We start from the raw sequence: 19,435 nt of genomic DNA on the forward strand, positions 1-19,435 counted from the left end.
CTTACTGTGAGGATGAACCAGAAATAATTCTGCATGTATCATGCCCATTGCTGCTCCCTTCATATTTCATGGAAAACTACCTGCATTAAACCTTGGTGATAAGCAAGGTTATAAAAAAACAAAGTCCCTGAGAACTTCTAGCCATTCATTAGCCTTCATTTATGTTTGGAGATCTAATCCCAGCTACCTGTGATGGCCTAAAAAAACCTTAAGCTAAAAGTCAGTTTCAAGTGATCCTAGACTGATAGCATAAAGGCACGTGACAGAAATAAATGGAAGTCCCAACTATAAGAATCCATCTTCTTTTTCTCTCTCTGCCTCGCCTCTCTCTGTATAACTCTGACTTTCATATAAATAAATAAATCTTTATCTTAAAAAAAAAGAGAATCCATCTTTTCTCCAGGTTTTCAAGAGTCCACATCAATAAAGACCCAAAGCAGATAAGCAATTTATCAAAATTATATGTAAACATAAATGCAACATACATAAGAGTAAGAGTAACAAAGAGTAAGAGCCAACAAAGAAGAGACAGAAAAATCAACACACATTTTGGAATAGATACACAAATATTAAAAAGAGCTATGGATTACATGGTTTAAAAGCTAAAATAAGTCTTAAAATTATAAGTGAAGGCCGGCACCGCGGCTCACTAGGCTAATCCTCCACCTTGCGGCGCCGGCACACCGGGTTCTAGTCCCGGTCGGGGCGCGGATTCTGTCCCGGTTGCTCCTCTTCCAGGCCAGCTCTCTGCTATGGCCTGAGAGTGCAATGCAGGATGGCCCAAGTGCTTGGGCCCTGCACCCCATGGGAGACCAGGATAAGTACTTGGCTCCTGCCATCGGATCAGCGTGGTGCGCCGGCCGCTGTGGCCATTGGAGGGTGAACCAGTGGCAAAGGAAGACCTTTCTCTCTGTCTCTCTCTCTCACTGTCCACTCTGCCTGTCAAAAAAAATTATGTGAAAAACAAAGACCGAACTGTTGTAGGCAATTGGGGAGTGAAACAGCAGATGGACAATCTCTCTCTGCTTGTGTCTATGTCTGACCTTCTCTGTGTGTCATTCTGTCTCTGTGCATCTGTCTCTCCATGTTTCAAATAAAGCAAACATTGAAACCCACATATGGTTTTTTTCATAATGTGCGATTCCTTGTATATTATGTTGAGTGCTAGGTAGGGGCAAGGGGGAGTGCCAAGTAAAGGGTACAAAGCAGAAGTTTATTTATTTATTTATTTATTTATTTATTTTGACAGGCAGAGTGGACAGTGAGAGAGAGGGACAGAGAGAAAGGTCTTCCTTTGCCATTGGTTCATCCTCCAATGGCCGCCGCGGCCAGCGCACCGCGCTGATCCAAAGGCAGGAGCCAGGTACTTATCCTGGTCTCCCATGGGGTGCAGGGCCCAAGCACTTGGGCCATCCTCCACTGCACTCCCTGGCCACAGCAGAGAGCTGGCCTGGTAGAGGGGCAACCGGGACAGAATCCGGCGCCCCGACTGGGACTAGAACCCGGTGTGCCGGCGCCGCAAGGTGGAGGATTAGCCTAGTGAGCCGCGGCACCAGCTACAAAGCAGAAGTTTAGCTAGAGGTATAATGGAGCATAAGACCAGGGAAGGATTAAACCTAAAGGAGAGTTGTGAAAATTAAAAGCAGTTAGCACAACTTTGGTTTGTGTTTCAAACTGCAAGGCTGTTTGGAGGGTAAGATGGGAAGAGAATGTAGCGTCTTTACACAGCATCTTTACCTCAACCAAAGCCAGAGCTTTGTGTCACCAGTCCTCCAGTGGCGTCTGGTGGGAACGGGGCTGCCTCCTGGAGGCTATTTGCATGAGTCTCTCCGCAAAAGAATGATCCTAAGAAAAGAGGCAGACAATAGACAGATGCCCCCAATGACAAAGCTTTGCTGGTGCTGGGCTGGTAAGCTTTCTGAATATGAGGAGGCAACTGCTATTTGTGACCCAGAGATTTTTGTTGGTGTTTATAACTACCACCCCCTTCTAAGGAGATTGGGCCTCTGCAGTATGAGAAGAAAAATGAAGTTGGGCACTGCTGAGAAAGGAGAGAATGAGGCCATTGGTAGGGACAGGGCAGGAAAGAGGACTCTGGAGAAGGGAAACAGGAATCCTTCAGTGGAATTTTTCAGGGGTTAGGTGTGGAATAGGTGGTATAAACTTTCTCTTCTTTTGTTTCCATAAAATATGGGGTGGGGGGGTGCCTGCCCCTGGGCCATATATAAGGCTTCCAAAATCATTTAGTCTGGCCCTGCCAAGGCAATCACAGGCAGGACTTCTAATTCAGTAAGTCTGTATAGCAGGCTAATTTTTTTTTTTTGACAGGCAGAGTGGACAGTGAGAGAGAGAGAGACAGAGAGAAAGGTCTTCCTTTACCATTGGTTCACCCTCCAATGGCCGCCGTGGCCAGCACGCTGCGGCCAGCACACCGCGCTGATCCGATGGCAGGAGCCAGGTACTTATCCTGGTCTCCCATGGGGTGCAGGGCCCAAGCACTTGGGCCATCCTCCACTGCACTGCCTGGCCACAGCAGAGAGCTGGTCTGAAAGAGGGGCAACCAGGACAGAATCTGGCGCCCCAACCGGGACTAGAACCCGGTGTGTCGGCGCCACAAGGCGGAGGATTAGCCTAGTGAGCCGCGGCGCCGGCCCAGCAGGCTAATTTTTAAGTTGATAATTTTGTATGACCCATGAGTGGTGTTATAAACACCCAAATGACCCCACGCAAAAAAAAAAAAAAAAAAAAAAAAGATTATTCCCCATCACTGAAAAATCTTGTGTAAGTTCATATGTGTGTGTGTGTGTGTGTGTGTGTGTGTGAAATAGATTCATTATTGGTGTGGTGGGGTGGGGAGCAAATTCTGGGGAGAGAAGAAATGTGTCCTCTCAAAGAAAAGGCCAAAGGGCCAGAAGAAATCTGAGCTGTACTTACACACGCTCTCCTGATTTAAGCCCCCAAGGATACTGTTTGAACCACAGGAGACAGGGCAGTGAAGATAAAATGGGCCTTGAGTTACAACTAGAAAGTCTGACTTCTCCACAATCCCAGTGTGTTGTAGGCTAGTACTGCTTAGTCTACAGAGAGAAACTAGGAGAGAGTCATCCCCCCGTGCTGACCTACAGCTGAGCATGTGTGCCATGGAGCCAGCTCACTGCAGTCCTGTGTCCACAGTCTTGGCTTCTGAACAACAGCACAACATTTGGCAGTAGAAGAGTCGTGCCAACAACTTGGGCGTGTCAGAAGACACACCTTGGACTTGTGGACTTGCTATAGTTAGCCCTGGTTTTAAAGGCAAGGAAATAGCAGTACAGAGAGGTTAAGAGAGGTGCTCCAGGAAGTGTCAAAACTGGAATTTGAATCCCAGCCACGTGACTGCAGAGTCAAGGTTCTCATCATACTGGACTGTGATTAAGCGGATAGATTTGGGAGTTAGACTGCTGAGCCAATGCCAGGCTTCACCCACTGTATGCAGATTGCAAGCCACGTGGACATGTTCTACCAGACAAGGTAAGGAGTATAATTCTTTGTTCATCACTGTACACCTGTAGGTGTTGCACCATAGGTATGTAGTAAATAGTTGTAGAATGAGTAAAATCAGATGTATCACTGCATGCATAGGATGCCCCCTCTAATCCAGGCTGGAATTCTCTACTCTGTGAGGGATAGACAAGCCAGAGCTGAGGTGTTTTAAATTGCTTAATTTTGGAGGATGAAAGAGATTGGTCACTAATAAACCTGTAGGGATTAAAGAAATATGACAAATCAATTTTATGAATGAACACACGACACTAAGTGTTAAAGGACTCTCCTAAGGTCATGTCATCATAAAGGCTAGGATGATGTCAGATAGGCAAACAATGAGAAGGAGATAGAGATAAAGATAGAAAGAGAGAGAGGAGAAAGAGAGAGAGAGTGTGTGTGTTTGAAGTTCAGTTGCAGCCAGCTTGTCCAAAATGTAAAAATCACAAAATCTAGACAGATAGTTTTCCTGATTTACATGTAACTTATATCACTAGAATATTAGTGATGCCTGAATTACATAATGGAAGAGGTAATGTTTCCTGTGCTTGAGTCCTCAAAAAATCTGAATTTCTGCTCCAGTATATGGAGTATGAATAAGGTTGACCAGAGTGGCTCTATTTTCAAATGTGAAATAGTGTAGCTCTGGCTAAGCCAAATGACATCATTGAAGGACTTATCAATGGTACACACACAGAACAAAGACGCAGTGCCAAGAATAACCTAAGAGATATATCAAATGGCACAGAACTCATGAACTTAAGGTTAAGGAGACAACTCCACCCAACATGGCCTCTAAAAGAAGAGAAGAAACTTCAGCTCAGCGCACCAGGCCCGCCCTGATCCTAGGGCATGGAGGTGCCCACTTTTGGCAACTAGAGCTGCCTGGAAGCATTCTGGCTAAGTGACCCAGCAAGCAAGTCAGTCCGAAGGGACCTCCTCCTCCTCAACAAACTTGACATCTACCTGCCTGGTGACTGGAATATCCCAGAGAATAGACTCTGCTTTTCATTCCTTCTCCTTGCTCCATGTGAGTGATGTGCATCACTGAGTCTCCTTGTGCATTTGCTATGATTAATTGATTTGCGTCCGTTATCTGACATTGTAGAAATTCACAAATCTATGGGACAGGAATCTCCCAGGTACCTGTGCTTACCCTCGCAACATGTGGCCAGAACCAGGAACTGAACTGACTCCCTGACTACCAGCCACATGTTGCTGTCTCTCCCTTTTACCCCAGGGAGTTACTGTGCTGCCTTGATTCTGAAGGAAACACTGAGGGAGGGGTGTGGTAGGGAGCAGGAATGTGGATAATCACATCCCAGCCCATCATGCCTTTTTCAAAGCACAGGGAGGCCACAAGCAACACAAGGAAGAATTGGGCTCTTGCTCACATTCCTTACCCTTGTCACATGTCCTTCTTCCCTCTTCCCTCTTGCTTCTAACATCCCTTGTCCCCTCACTTCCTGGCTGCAGCAAAAGCATTCTACTCTGAAATTTTAATCGTGTTATAAGATTGCTGTGAGTCTAATGACACTGAGTAGGCCATGGTGATACATTTTCTGCTGGTGGCTCCGGACCATGGTATTCTGCTGCTCCTGAAGTATTTGTCAGCATTCTTTTCCTTCATTGTTTTTGAATTCACCCTCTTTTAGCAGTTGTGGGTGGTAGGAGAGGAGGGAGACAATAAGACCCTTGTGTTTTATTCCAGTGGCTCACTGCGGGGATGGTGTTGACCCAGTCCCACTCAAACTCAACACTGAGTCCAGCCAGCCCAGGAGGAGGCCCATGCTGTTACCTGCGAACCCACCCTGAATAACTATTGACTTTTTCTTAGACTTTGTTTACAAAAATGTGTGACCAGAGACAAGTGATCCAAGTCCTGGAACCAGAGGTGAATGCAGGTTTTAGAGGGCCTAAAGTGAACACAATTTTGGGCCCTCTATATGAAGAAAAACCATGTAAAATATAATTGCAGTTTCCAAAATATAAAATGAGCACAGGACTTTAGAAGAGCCCTCAATAGGGGCTGGCATTGTGGTGCAGTGGGTTAAAGCCACAGCCTGCACTGTCGGCATCCCATATGGGCGCTGGTTCAAGTCCCAGCTGCTCCACTTCCAATCCAACTGCTAACTGGAAAAAGCAGCAAAAGACGGCCCAAGTACTTGGGCCCCTGCACTCATATGGGAGACCCCGAAGAAGCTCCTGGCTTCTGGCTTTGGATCAACCCAGCTCCTGCTATTGTGGCTATTTTGAGGAGTGAACCAGCAGATGGAAGATCTCTCTCCCTCATTCTCTCTCCCCTTCTTTAAACAATAAAAATTAAAAAAAAAAAAAGAAATGATGAGGACTCAATAAATCAGGTCCCTCAAACTATGTGAGCAGCAAGGTAAATTCATTATTGTCTGTGACATCCATGAATGAACATGGGAGGGCTCTTAACTGTAGGACTTGAAAATATACTTTGCGCTCATAAATAAGTTATGAGGGCAAGGATCACCCTTTCTGGTTTGTCAACATTTAGCTACAGCACCTACTGGTGGCTGGTCATTAGTACTGGCCCATGGATGATGTGTCTGTGTCTATGAAGAATCAGGTAAGAAGGCCATGTACCAGACAGGTGAGGTGACTGCAACAGAAGTGCTAAGGAAAGAGGCTGCAGTGGAAACAGTGGTGCATAAACAGGGAGAAGTTCAGTTCTATTTGTGGCAGAGGATGGGCAATCAGAAGAAAAGCTTCAGAGACAAGACGATCTGTAGCCTGAGGTGTTGAAAGGTATTTCAAGCACAAAGAACAGTGTGAGCTGAAATTAAGAGGTTTGAAACCATGTAAAGAGTTCAGGGATCACTAGAAGCTTGAAAGAGGGGAAGTACGTAGTACAAGAGGAAAAAGAATGGTTATAAGCAAGAGGTAAGGATGAAAGGCAGGAAAAGATGAAATATTAGAAGGCTTATTGGAGTTTGACCTTCAGCCTGTGCACTGTAAGAAGCCACTGATAGCTTTCAAGCAAGGGAACAAAATGGTATGTGTTTTTGTAATATTATTTTTACCCTTGTGTGCAGAAGGCTGACAATACAAGCAGCAAGACATTAGGGCCTTGTTGTAAATGTCCAAGTAAAAGGTAGCGAGTGTCTGATCCAATTGTTGTGATAATGATGGTCACAGGGACTGGGGGATCGTGAGAGATGCTGGGAAGATGGCATTCATAGAGTTTGTTGATTGACGGGTTCAATAAGGGCTAAGTTAATGAAGAACATTAGGGTAATGCTTCTAGGGTGGCTGGAGGAGATTTCTGGCAATGAGTAGAGAATATAGGAGGAAGAGCAGGCTAGAAGGGAAAAGGTGTCTTCTGGAGGTGTTGGATATGATGTGTTTGAGAATCACTCAAACAGTGAGCAAATAGTCTTAAAGCTGGAGCCAAAGAGATATTTGGAATCAGGTATCAGGTTTGGCTATGAATTATCTGTCACCACCATGTAAATGGTAGCAACTGAAGGGACTGTTAGTTAATTAGGGTACCCAGGGAGAGGAACCACAGAGCAGAGACCGGGGATGGAATGCTAAAGATAAGGACAGCCAAGTTCCACATTTGCTCCTCTGGAAGTGTTGGATCCTGCCGCCTGTGTCCAATGCCACTGAAAGTGCTCTGTGAGTCCCCTCTTCTCCGGGTAGTAGATACTGGCCTACCTCTGGATTAAACACTGCCTTCCTTTGCAGGTCTCAGTGGCAGCTCAGCTGTCTCCACACAGGGCTAGATGTCCCTGCCGCATGCCCAGCATTTAGCACATCTCAGCGTTTATTTCACTTGGCTTTATCGATTGATGGATGGCTAGAAGGATTGATTTTTCTCTCTCATTACTTGCAAACTCTGAGGGCAAGCAGTTGAGCTGTCATGAGTGCCACTCATTATAAGCAGTCAGTAAACAGCTTCTGAAGTGGTAGCTGTGCGTTTGAGTGGGTGTCTGCAGGTGACTGCCTCCAGGAAGAGCTAAGTGGAAATCCACTTACTTCCCCTGGGAGCAGTCATGGCTGAGCAATATGTATTTGCCCTTGACTTGGTGTTCAGTATATAATGTGGTTCCCAATGGCATCCATGATAAGAAAAGTGGCTTTATTTCAGCTACAGAATTGTTGTGTATTAAAATTGGTGTTTGATAAATCCTGTCATGTGATGTATGGAGATCCATGTTTGCTTCCTGTGGGTTTTATTTAGAAGTGAGGAGGATTTAATTTCTTTCTTGGCAGCAGGTCATTGATTTTTATGAAACAGATATGAAAAGGCCAGTTTCTGGAGTCAGCTGCCTGGATTTGAAACCTGAATCTGTCACTTAGAAACGTAAGTTCTTGCAGAGGGAAGTTCACTGTTACTTACCTCACTTTCCTTATCTGTAAAATGGCAACTTCCGTACAGGGTGATTGTGGGAACCAAATAAATTAACATGTAAACAAAATCTGACGTGTGGGAAGCATCCCACTAATTATTAGCTATGATTACTGCTCTCTTTCACTTGGTAATTTTCCACAAAGTTAAAAATACCCATCTTGATAGTAGTACATTGTGTGCAACATGCAACTTTTTTTTCCTCTCTTAAATTTATCTTTCACCTTAGTCTTCCTCATCTCAGTAAAAAAAAAAAAAAAAAAGCTAGGGGCCGGTGCTATGTCATAGTGGGTAAAGCCACTGCCTGCAGTGCTGGCAGCCCATATGGGTGCCGGTTTGAGTCCTGGATGTTCCACTTCTGATCCAGCTCTCTGCTATGGCCTGGGAAAACAGTAGAAGATGGCCCAAGTCCTTGGGCCCCTGCACCCATGTGGGAGACCTGAAAGAAGCTCCTGGCTCCTGGCTTCAGATTGGCACAGCTTCAGCCATTGCGGCCATCTGAGGAGTGAACCAGCAGATGGAAGACCTCTCTCTCTCTCTGCCTCTCCTCTCTCTGTGTAACTCTGACTTTCAAATAAATAAATCTTTTTAAAAATGCTATCAATCTACCGGATCAACATATAAAAATCTAAAATTCAACTACAACTCCTCCTTTTCTTTTAACTCTCAAATATAATACATTGTCAAGAGCCAGTTCGTATCTCCCAAATAGCATTAAAATCTTTCTATCGTTCTCTCAAATCTGACAACTCCACTTTAAGCCTGGACTTCTAATTGGTCTTTATACTTTTCTTCCTAGAAGTTTTCAATACATTTTTCCAATTCTAAAAATATAAATCAGAGCAGAAATCCTCCTATGGCTTTCTCTTTCTTTTAGGGGAAAATTCAGATTCCTCATAAGGTCCTACAAGGCAAACAAGGCCACTCATGAGCTCTGGTTTGCCAGCCTCTCCAACTTTTCTTCCTCTGAATTTGCCCTCTCAGCTACTGTGGCTGTAGCCATATAGGCCTCTTTCTGTACTTTGATCATAGTGAGCCCCCTGTTTTCTGTGAGCCTTGCAGTTCTCTTTGCTTGAAATGCTCTTTCCCAACTCCTTACAAAGCTACACATCTCATCCTTGACCTTAATAAAATCCTTAAAATATCAAGTGCTTTGAGAAGGTTTTCAGATACCTCTTTATAAAATGACTGCTACAGTTTGAAGCTAATTTATCTCTTCTGAAACTCATATTGGAGTTTTATCACCATCGTGAGATATTCAGAGGGTAGAAACTTGATTCACTTCTGGTGTTCAAACATGAACCTTTGGGAGATGACTGGAATTAGATAGGGTCATCACATGGAGTTACTAATATAGTATACTAATGAATGCTAGTGGCTTTATGAGAACACACACACACACACACACACACGTATGCTCCCTGTCTCTTGACATGTGATGCCCTGAACTGCACAGGGACTGTGCCAGTATAATCACCATAATCACCATAATCATCAAACATAATCACCAATTATGGACCCTTAACTTTGGAACCCCAGAACCATGAGTTAAAATGTATTTTTTTTTTTTTTTTGGTAACTTACCCTGCCTATGGTATTAATATTATTAGCAAGAGAAAACCAACTAACACAATGGCCTTTCTCAATTAATCTCACTTTTACCTATGGCTTATTGTTTTCTTGGAGCTTGTTTGTTTATTGGTTTTTGTTATCTGCATTTCGTGCTATAGTGGAATTGGTAGCTCCATGAGAGCAGAAACCTTCCCCACCTTGTTCAGCACTGTAGCTTTTGTGCCTTGCAGAGGCCCTGCAACAAGTAGGCACCCAGTAACTATTTGTTGGAGGAATGAAACCTGTTGTGGCAAAAGTTGATTTTGAGATCAAGAAACTATAGCACTCTCAGTTTATTCATTCACTCAACAACCATGTATTGAGGACATTCCATGCAGTCACTCCTGTTGACTGCTGGACTGTTGGACTGTTGCCTGTTTCCTGTTGGAAAGTAAGAGGTAAGAAAAACCATTGTCTCTAATATCAGGTATATATGAGTCATTATGGCAAGGGTAGGGAACCTTTTTTTCTGACAAGGGCTATTTGGATATTTATAACATCATTCATGGTGGACCTTACAAAATTATCAGTTTAAAATTAGATTTATTCAATTTCAAGTCCTGTGTGAGGTTGCCTTGGCATGACCAGATCAAACAATTTTGCAAGCTTTATATGGCCCATGGGCTGGACATTTCTCACTTCTGCGTTATGGAAATGCAAAGAAGTGACTAAAATGTTATAATGAATGAAATGTTTAATGAACAATGTTTAAGTTGTTCTTGGAGAATGAACAAGTTCACCAGCTAGGGAAGGAGGAGGGCATTTCAGAAAAAGGAAAGGGTTTTTCAAAGACAGAAGAAAGGGAACATGAACAACAGGACTGGATAAATGGATTGTTGACTATTTGGAATGGTGGTGGAAATTAGAGTTGGAAAGAGAAATTGGTGGGGTAGATGCTGCAGCATAGTAGGTGAAGCTGCTGACTGTAGTGCCAGCATCCCATATGCGCATTGGTTCAAGAACTGGATGATCCACTTCCAATCCAGCTCCCTGCTAATGTGCCTGAGAAAGCAGTGGAGGATGACCAAAGTGCTTGGGCCCCTGCACCCATGTGGGAGACTTGCAAGAAGCTCCTGGCTCCTGGCTCCTGGCCTTGGTCTGGCCCAGTACTGGCCATTGTGGCCATTTTTGGGGTGAACCAATGGATGGAAAATCTCTCTCTCTGTCTTTCTCTTTCTCTCTCTCTCCCTATAACTCTGCCTTTCAAATAAAATAAATAAACCTTTTCAAAAAAGAGATGAAGAGAGAGATTAGTGCTTGATAAGGCAGAGCTGTAAGCCTTCAGGAAGAAGGAAAAGAAAACCATTTGAAAAGCTTAAGTGACTCGGCATGAACAGATCTGAGTTTCAGAATATAATTACTTTAGAAAAAAAAAGAACTAGGGGCAAACAGTCATAGTATGACTCTATTTTAATAGTTTGGGTAATATCAGAAGCTCCTGGCTTCAGACTGGCACAGCTCCAGCCATTGCGGCCATCTAGGGAGTAAGCCAGTGGATGGAAGATCTCTCTCTCTTCCTCAGCCTCTGCCTCTCTATAACTCTGCCTTTCAAATAAATAAACAAATAAATCTTTAAAAAAATAGTTTGGGTAATAAATAATGGCAGCCTAGAATTGGGTAGTAAAACAAGGAGGAAAGTGCTTATACACTTAGTGGGTGACCCTGTGCATTTTGTCCTTGCTAAGTCTCCATGCCCGTTCTGTAAAACAGGAGTTTGACTAGATACTGTCTATGATTATTTTCTGTGTGATGATCCCATATGTTAACACACCTTAGGATTTCCTTTATAGTAAGTTTGTCTGTCTGGCTTCCCAAACATGAGGAGGTAATGTCATCTACATCTTCTATAACGCGTATTTATATAAACAAGTGCATATTGAGTAGGCTGCAAAAGAGGAAGTCCCAAATTCAAATCCCAAGAATTTCACTTTCCAGTAGCATGACCTAGTCAGTTATGCCTTCTGTGCCTTAGTTTCTTCATCTGTAAAAATGGAGATAACAATACCAATTTTAAGGTATTTAAAATATTAAATGAGATGACAGAGCTGAGTTTTTAGTGTAGGGTTAGAAACATTGTGATTGTCTATAAAGAATGGCTCATCATCATCATCATCATCATATCATCACTCTTTCTGCTTAGTAGAGTATTTAACACCTGGAAAATACTTAATACTTCATAATGAGTTATCAGATGATTGTAGTAAAGGAGAGTAACGATTCAGGTAAATTATGCCCACTTTTCCTTAATTGTTTAAATAAGATATTTGTTAATTATATAAAAGTATATAAGTAACAGCAAAGTCTCTAGTAGAAATCTTCACCTTGCCATTTGAAATGATATATGTGATGAAATTGGCTTTTGTGTGTATGTGTGTGTGTATGTGACACTTTTCCTAATAATTTCTATTTGTTTTCGAAAATGCATAATAAATAAACTCCTGCGAATTTCTGTTTGCCATAAATGTTCACATATCCTATTGAAAGATTTTCACACCATTTTTGAACTTAAGCTATTTATGTGTGTGTCATAGACTGGCAATTTTCAGATTACAGAGCTGCTTTAGTTAGACTGAATTACTGGCTTTTTCTGTTACACTCTTTTGCAAGCACAGATTATTATACAACTTCTGTACTGTGTTTTCCTTCATTTTATGTTTCTCCACTTTGGGAGAATTTCAGAATGGAGATAATTACATAGCACTACATATAGCTATCCCTTCAATTGCCAATGACATCACCTCTGTCTGTAAATTCGGAAGGGAGGAGCAATGTTAACATGGCCATGTCTGGAACAGCATTGACTCAGCTCTACACACATCAGGTTCCTTAGGATCCAAAAATGAATTCAATAGTGCAGTAACACCAGTGTTTGAAAATTGCATTGTACCAATGATGGGATAATATTGCCATTTTAAATCTTGATGTTGAGCTTTTAAAAAAAAGTTCTCTGACCAGTTGTTTGAAGAAAGAACACAAGGTTGAAGGGAAAGGAAACTTGATCTCATTCTGGCTTTTAAAATCCCTCCTTGTATTTCATTACATACTTTGTAGATTCCCTTCTAGCTGAATGGTCTGTGAGGTCTGAAAACCTACCAAAGATATTTGTTTTAGTTCTTAATCTTTCAAAAATAATTTTTTGGTTTCAAAGCATTTTCATGGCATATTCAATTTTAAATACATTGAAATATATATTCGAGATTATTTTGCAAGGATGAGGTCTTGGATCATGGTGCAGGAAAAGAATCTAATTATTTCATTTTCCCAAGACTACATAACTTTATGTGTGCCAAACGTAAGTTTTCTAAAAAAGACTGCTATTCCTGTAAACCAGAAAGTAAATGTTCCAAAGCTGCAACCCCATCTGTTCCATGTATTGGTGGCTTGGAGAAGGTCAGTCATCCTGGTGTTCACTCAGGCATTACCATCTTCCCAGAAATCAGGAAAGTGGACTGGCAACGGTCACTCACCACAGGTCTCTGTTCTTCATCTGGTGAAGGAGTTAAGAGGAAGAGGCAGCTGACCGTGAAGGCATGTGTTTGGGATGGGGAGGATGTTCAGGTAAGAGGAGGTAGTACAGTGGCAGAGAAGGCTGGGCAGTAATGGGGAGGGACATGCCACTTTGGGGATATTCTGATGTTTGGCAATTTAGTAAAATATTCTCAGAGGAAAGGCAACATGATTGCCTTTTCACATGAAAAGACCTTTATTTCCTTTGATTGACGTATAATAATTGCACATTTTTATGAAGTATAACATGCTATTGGAAAATCCGCATACAACGTACACTGATCAAATCAGGGTAATAAGTATATTGATCTCCTTAAATTTTTTTTTTTTCAGGCAGAGTGGACAGTGAGAGAGAGAGACAGAGAGAAAGGTCTTCTTTTGCCGTTGCTTCACCCTCCAATGGCCGCCGCGGCCAGTACGCTGCGGCCGGCGCACCGCGCTGATCCGATGGCAGGAGCCAGGTGCTTATCCTGGTCTCCCATGGGGTGCAGGGCCCAAGCACTTGGGCCATAGTCCACTGCACTCCCAGGCCACAGCAGAGAGCTGGCCTGGAAGAGGAGCAACCGGGACAGAATCTGGCGCCCCGACCGGGACTAGAACCTGTTGTGCCGGCGCCGCAAGGCGGAGGATTAGCCTAGTGAACCGCGGTGCCGGCCCTCCTTAAATGTTTATCATTTCTTTGTGGATTTTCTAGTTATTTCAAAATATATAATATATTATTGTTAAATTTGGTCAGCCTATGGTGCAATAAAAGACTAGAACTTGCTCTTCCTAGGGATCTGTGTCATTGCACCTCCTGACCAACTTCTCTCGAGTCCTCCCCCTCCTCACCCCTCTGCAGCCTCTGGCTATCACTGTTTTACTTGCAACTTTATTAAGAAAGTTGATCTCATTTCGAAAGACCTGACATCCCCTTGTGACTTCCTCTTCCCCCAAATCTGTCTTCCCCAGTGCTGCCAGAACACACGTCCCACAACACAGACGTGATCATGCCAATGCCTTGTTTAAAATCCTTTAATGACTGTCCCTATTGCTCTGTAAAAGATGAGCAAACTATGGCCAGTGGGCCCAATTTAACTGAAGGCTGTTTTTGTACGGATGGTGAGTCACAACTGGTTTTTAGAGAATTCTATTTCATGACTTGTGAAAGCCATCTGAAATTAGAATTTCCATGTTCACAAAAATGAAGTTTTGTAGAGCCACACTCATTCATCTTCTTAGTGGCCGTGGCTACACTATACTACAGAGGTAGAGCTGAGCTAACATTTAATAGTTCCATAAACCTAAAATGTTTACTATCTGGCCTTTTATGGCTGTTTACTTCGGTCTAAAGGATAAAATCCTTTGTTTTCTGATTCTTACTTTTTCATGTAGTGAAAACACAGGCTGGCCTGGAATTTATCATGACCATGCTGTTCCCTACTTGAGATGGCTTCCCTCTGGGCTGTGCTCACCCCTACCTACCCAGCCTTTAAGACTCTGCCATAAATTCCTCTAGAAAAAGTTCTGTGAGGAACCTCCCACCCGCCATGGGTGGGTGTCTGCTCTACTGTGTTCTTGTAATAGTTCATGCATGCTTGTTCTTGCCTCCTTGCATCATACCCTCAGAACTGTCAGCTGCCTTGGGACAGAGATCACAGCTTACTTATCAGTGTATCCAGCACTGAACACAGTGCGTGGCACAGACTAGCTAAATGATAAAGGATTTCTGAGTGTCTCAATAAATGAATGACTCCACCTCCCCATGACAGTAGTTTCTAGGCTGCCACCAGATGGAAGTGCTTCATGTGCCTTTGTCAGAGTAATAGATTCTAGAAGAGTTACTAAGCATCCACAGACTGCGGCCTTCCATTTTCTTTCTTGGGCTTTATTCTTAAACTCCACGTAAGAGTCTGTAGCTACGGACTGTGGTGAGCCCATTAATATTAGTTTTCCAATCAGGGAGAGGATTTGAATTTATTTGGTGCCTTTAAGAAAATTCCAGGTATATTCATTATGAAGAAAAAAGTCTTGGTGCCGGCATTGAGTGCAGTTGTTAACCTGCGACTTGGAATGCCCACATTCCATGTCAGAGGGCTTGAGTTAAAGTCCTGGCTCTGCTTCCTATCCAGCTTCCTGCTAACCCACATCATGGGAGGTAGTAGGTGATGACTTATATACTTCGGTCCCTGCCACCCATGCAGAAGACCCAGATGGAGCTCCTGGCTCCTGGATTTGATCTGGTTCGGTTTCAGCTTCTGTGGGCATTTGGGGAGTGAACCAGCAGATGGAAGATTTCTCTGTGTCTGCCTCTCTCTGTATTTCTTTGCCTTTTAGGTACATAAATAAAACTTTTTTTTTTAAAGAGAAACAGAAAAACGTCTAGGGAAAAATAGAAATATCATTCAATATTATTAAATCTGTGGATGACTCATCCACATTGCTTGTTTCTCTTTGTTGAGAAATTAAAAACCAGAATGAACATTACCTTCTGGCCTTTAATTTTGATGACTTTCATGAGAGCCTCAATATTCTTAGATTAAAATCAAATCTTGCAATTATAACCGAGTAATAATAAGCTAGGGAAAATGCTAAACTTGGATAATTTATGCTTGAAGGGATTTTTTTGGTATGTGAATGCAATATTCATGTTTTATGGAAATATTTGTGATGTAATAATCAATGATTTCATTGTAATAAAAATGTTTAATACTTATGACTAAAATTCACTATTCCTCAGGTTGCCCTATCTCCATTCATCTTTACTTATACAATGACCCTTTTTAAAAAATATAAATTTTTTAAATAACAAGGAGAGAGGGAAAAAGAGACCTTCCATCTGCTGGCTCACTCCCCAAATGGCCACAACAACCAGAGCTAGGCCAGGCTAAAGCCAGGACCCTAGAAGTTCAGCTAAGTCTTCCACATGGGTTGCAGTGGTCCAAGTACTTGAGCCATTCTCTGCTGCCTTCCCAGGCACATCAGCAGGGAGTCAGATTGGAAGTGGGGCAGTCAGGACTCCAACCAATGCTCCCCTATGGGATGCATATGTCACAAGCAGTGGCTTAATCTGCTGTGCCACAACTCCAACCCTAGAACGACTCTTTTTAAAATGTGCTTTGTGTAATAGTAATAGTCATCCTTGCTAGGATTCGTGTTGAAACTTAATCTGCAGTGCAACAGAATGAAAGCTAGAACCTTTCAGAGGTGAATAGGCCTTCAGGACTTTGCCCTCATAATGAGACCAATGCCTTATACAGGGGCTGGAGGGGGCAAGTTTCTCCTTCCGTTCCCTTCTCTGAGTGTAGCGACAGCAACAGGCGCCATCTTGGACGCAGGGAGCAGCTCTCACAAGAAACCACACCTGCCAGTGCCTGGATCTTAGACTTCCCAGCTCACAGGACCAGGAGAAAATACACTCTGTTCCTTATAAATGATCTAGGTTCAAGCATTTTGTTATTGCAGCAGAAACAGATTAAGACAATTCTATAACTGGTAATGACAAAATAAAAACATTTAATGAACGATATGAGGCTTATTTTTGAAAGAAAAATATTTATTCACACTATAAAAAGTGACAGTTAAATGTATTCTTCATTGGCAACTTCCTTAGGCAAAATATTGTAGGATTTATTCATACCTCTGATTTTTTTCTACATCATAGTATTTTAGACCTTGAATAGTTACATCTTATTTATCAATGTCTCCCTTTTTGTGCAAAATGAGAAATACAGATACATGTCTTAGTCAAACATTGTATGAATGAACTGGTTGAATCATAATGAGAAATATAAGATTTTCAAAAACTACAACAGGAAAATACTGCTGGACATAAAACCTCTCAACCCTTATCCACCTCCCCAACTTTTTTTTTCTGTTTGGTTATTTTCTTTGTCAAGTTCATGCTTAACTGTGCATTGAACTTTGGCTATTTTATCACAAAATTAGGGTTGTTTTTCTTCTTAACCCTCTAAAACTTTCAATAAATCATAGCTATTTTGTGATGCTACTAGTCACAGCCCTAGTTACCATAGAGAGAAACCAGAGAGATCATCTGACTCCAAGGGTAAAGTAGCATTCAACTGGCATAAAGGCCCAAGTAATTATGTCTGGGCTCAGAGCAAGGCACTCCAGAGTGTGGTGCTCCTGCTCTGGCATGCTGAGCGCTTCCAACAGCAGCAGACAGCAAGGCCTCACAGACAACTCTACCTGAGCTTCTCCCATCCTTCTGTCTCCCATCCCTCCTTCCCTCCTAGAGTGAGACACAGAAAGTGGAATCCCAGGGGTGGGTTTTATGGTGTAGCAGAAGAAGCCCTGACTTGCGATAATGGCATCAGGAATGCCTGTTCAAGTCACTGCTAGTCTCTCTATGGTCCAGCTACCTGCTAAACCGCCTGGGAAGCTCCAAGTACTCCTCTACCCATGTGGGAGACCTGGATGGAGTTCTTGACTCCATTAATAAACTTGTCATCCAATACTGTTGCTAAGCTGCCTTTTGGTATAGGAGTGTCCCACTCCCAGGAGGAAGCAATGCAACACAGAAAGGCCAGGAAGAATCCCAACGGACGACCTCACTGGGTTTCCCTGCTGAATCTACGACCTTCTGTCCAGTCACATGTCTATACATCTGTCCAGTCTTTACCAAATGTAGGCGTGAACACAGTTTCCCCCTGGGGCCTCTGAGTCTTCATTTCCGAAGGCTTACATGTCTGTAAAACTGATTACATAAATTCGTTACACATTTCTCTTGTGAACCTGCCTTTTGTTAGAGCAGTGGTAGCTGCAACCCTTATGAAGGGTGAGAGAAGGGATCACACCTTTCTGCTTGTGTAGTAACAAGCTCTAGGAAATACTTTCCCCCTTATTTATCTATTTATTGTTTTTAAACTAGGATGCCTCTGTGTCCTATGTACTGGACCTGCAGAAAACTGCGGTATGAATGACATGTAGTTTAACAAGAAAAACCACCAAGCCAGCAGCCTCTTGAAATGAGGCTCGTCCCGACAGGTCAGGGAGCAGCTTTGAGAGCTGTGAAGCTTCTGCAGACTCCTGGGTTGAGGTTTCCTTTGCTGCTCTAAAATTGGTTGCTCTATCCGAGTGAGGGCAGGGATGGAAGAAAGCGTAGCACTTTACTTTCAAACATGGGCTCTAGAAATACCTCTGTGTTGAAGAATTATCCCTGGAGAATCCATTTTTAGCTCAATTATCTAAATAAAGAATCTTCCTTTTCTAGTAAAGGTGATGCTAAGAAAAGGCCATGCAGAAGATCCTGTCTCTACCTCTGTATGTGGATAGCTATGTGGACAAGCCTCTCTGGAAAAATCTGGGCTTAAGTAAGATTGTGCCTTTGCCTACATATGGACCATTGTAATTTGTTGGGTAGTTTAGGACAAATCTCACACTTATTTAAACCATCATGGTATGGCAGTCCCACTTTTATGAAGGCTTTTCGTCCCCTCACATAAAAAATACAGAGTGAAAAATGCTGAGGTGAGCTGAGTTTTTTCCTGGTAGAGGGGCTGGGAGCAGAGGGAATTTGATGAAGAAGGTTACAGAAGGAAGGAAAGAACACTCCAGCAAGCCTTCTGGACACCTTTAAAGCAAATGAATCCCACCCCACAGGAACATATACTGATGGTATTCCCTCTTATTTCTTTCAAAATATTTATTTATTTATTTGAAAGGCAGAGGGAGAGAGATAGAGATCTCCCTTCTGCTGGTTCACTCACCAAACAGCCTCAACGGATAGGGCTAGGCCAGGCGGAAGCCAGGAGCATGGAACTCAATCTGAGTCTCCCAAGTGGGTGGCAGGCGCCTAAGAACCTAGGCCATCTTCCCAAGCTTTCCCAGGTGCTTGAGTAGGAAGCTGGATTATAAGAGGAGCACCTGGGACATAAACTGCACTAATATGGGATGCCAGAGTCACAGGCGGTGGCTTAACCCATTGCACCACAATGTCGGCCCAGTCCTGATGGCATTTCTTATGTCAATTTTCATAGGAGGGCGTGATTGAAAGTGTTTATAAATAATGAAATGCCCCTTCATGAAAAATACTGATGTATTAAATTTGAGATGTCCTTTATCTTGTGATTTGCCAAAACTGCTTAGGAGAAGGGAGCCCTATGTTCTGAACACCTCTGTTATGTGGACTACGGACAAACTGCCAGGTCTTGAGGCTTTGCTGTTGCTGTCTGCCTGAGAATCTTGCCAGGGAATTGAACTCTCCTTGCCTCAGGCTGCCTGTTGGCTCCATATGGAGATGATATTACCCACCTCTTAGTAATGCTTTGAACTTCATAAGTTACTGGACACCAGGAATTCCTCAGAGTAAAGGGGCTTTTTCCATGGAAAAACAGTATTAAAAAGCTGTGCTGTGTGATTCCAGTTAACCAGGGAGTTCACATTCCGGCTGATAGTTTTAATATTCTGTAAAAG

This window comes from Oryctolagus cuniculus, chromosome 8, assembly GCF_964237555.1.
Source record: "Oryctolagus cuniculus chromosome 8, mOryCun1.1, whole genome shotgun sequence".
Taxonomy (NCBI): domain Eukaryota; kingdom Metazoa; phylum Chordata; class Mammalia; order Lagomorpha; family Leporidae; genus Oryctolagus; species Oryctolagus cuniculus.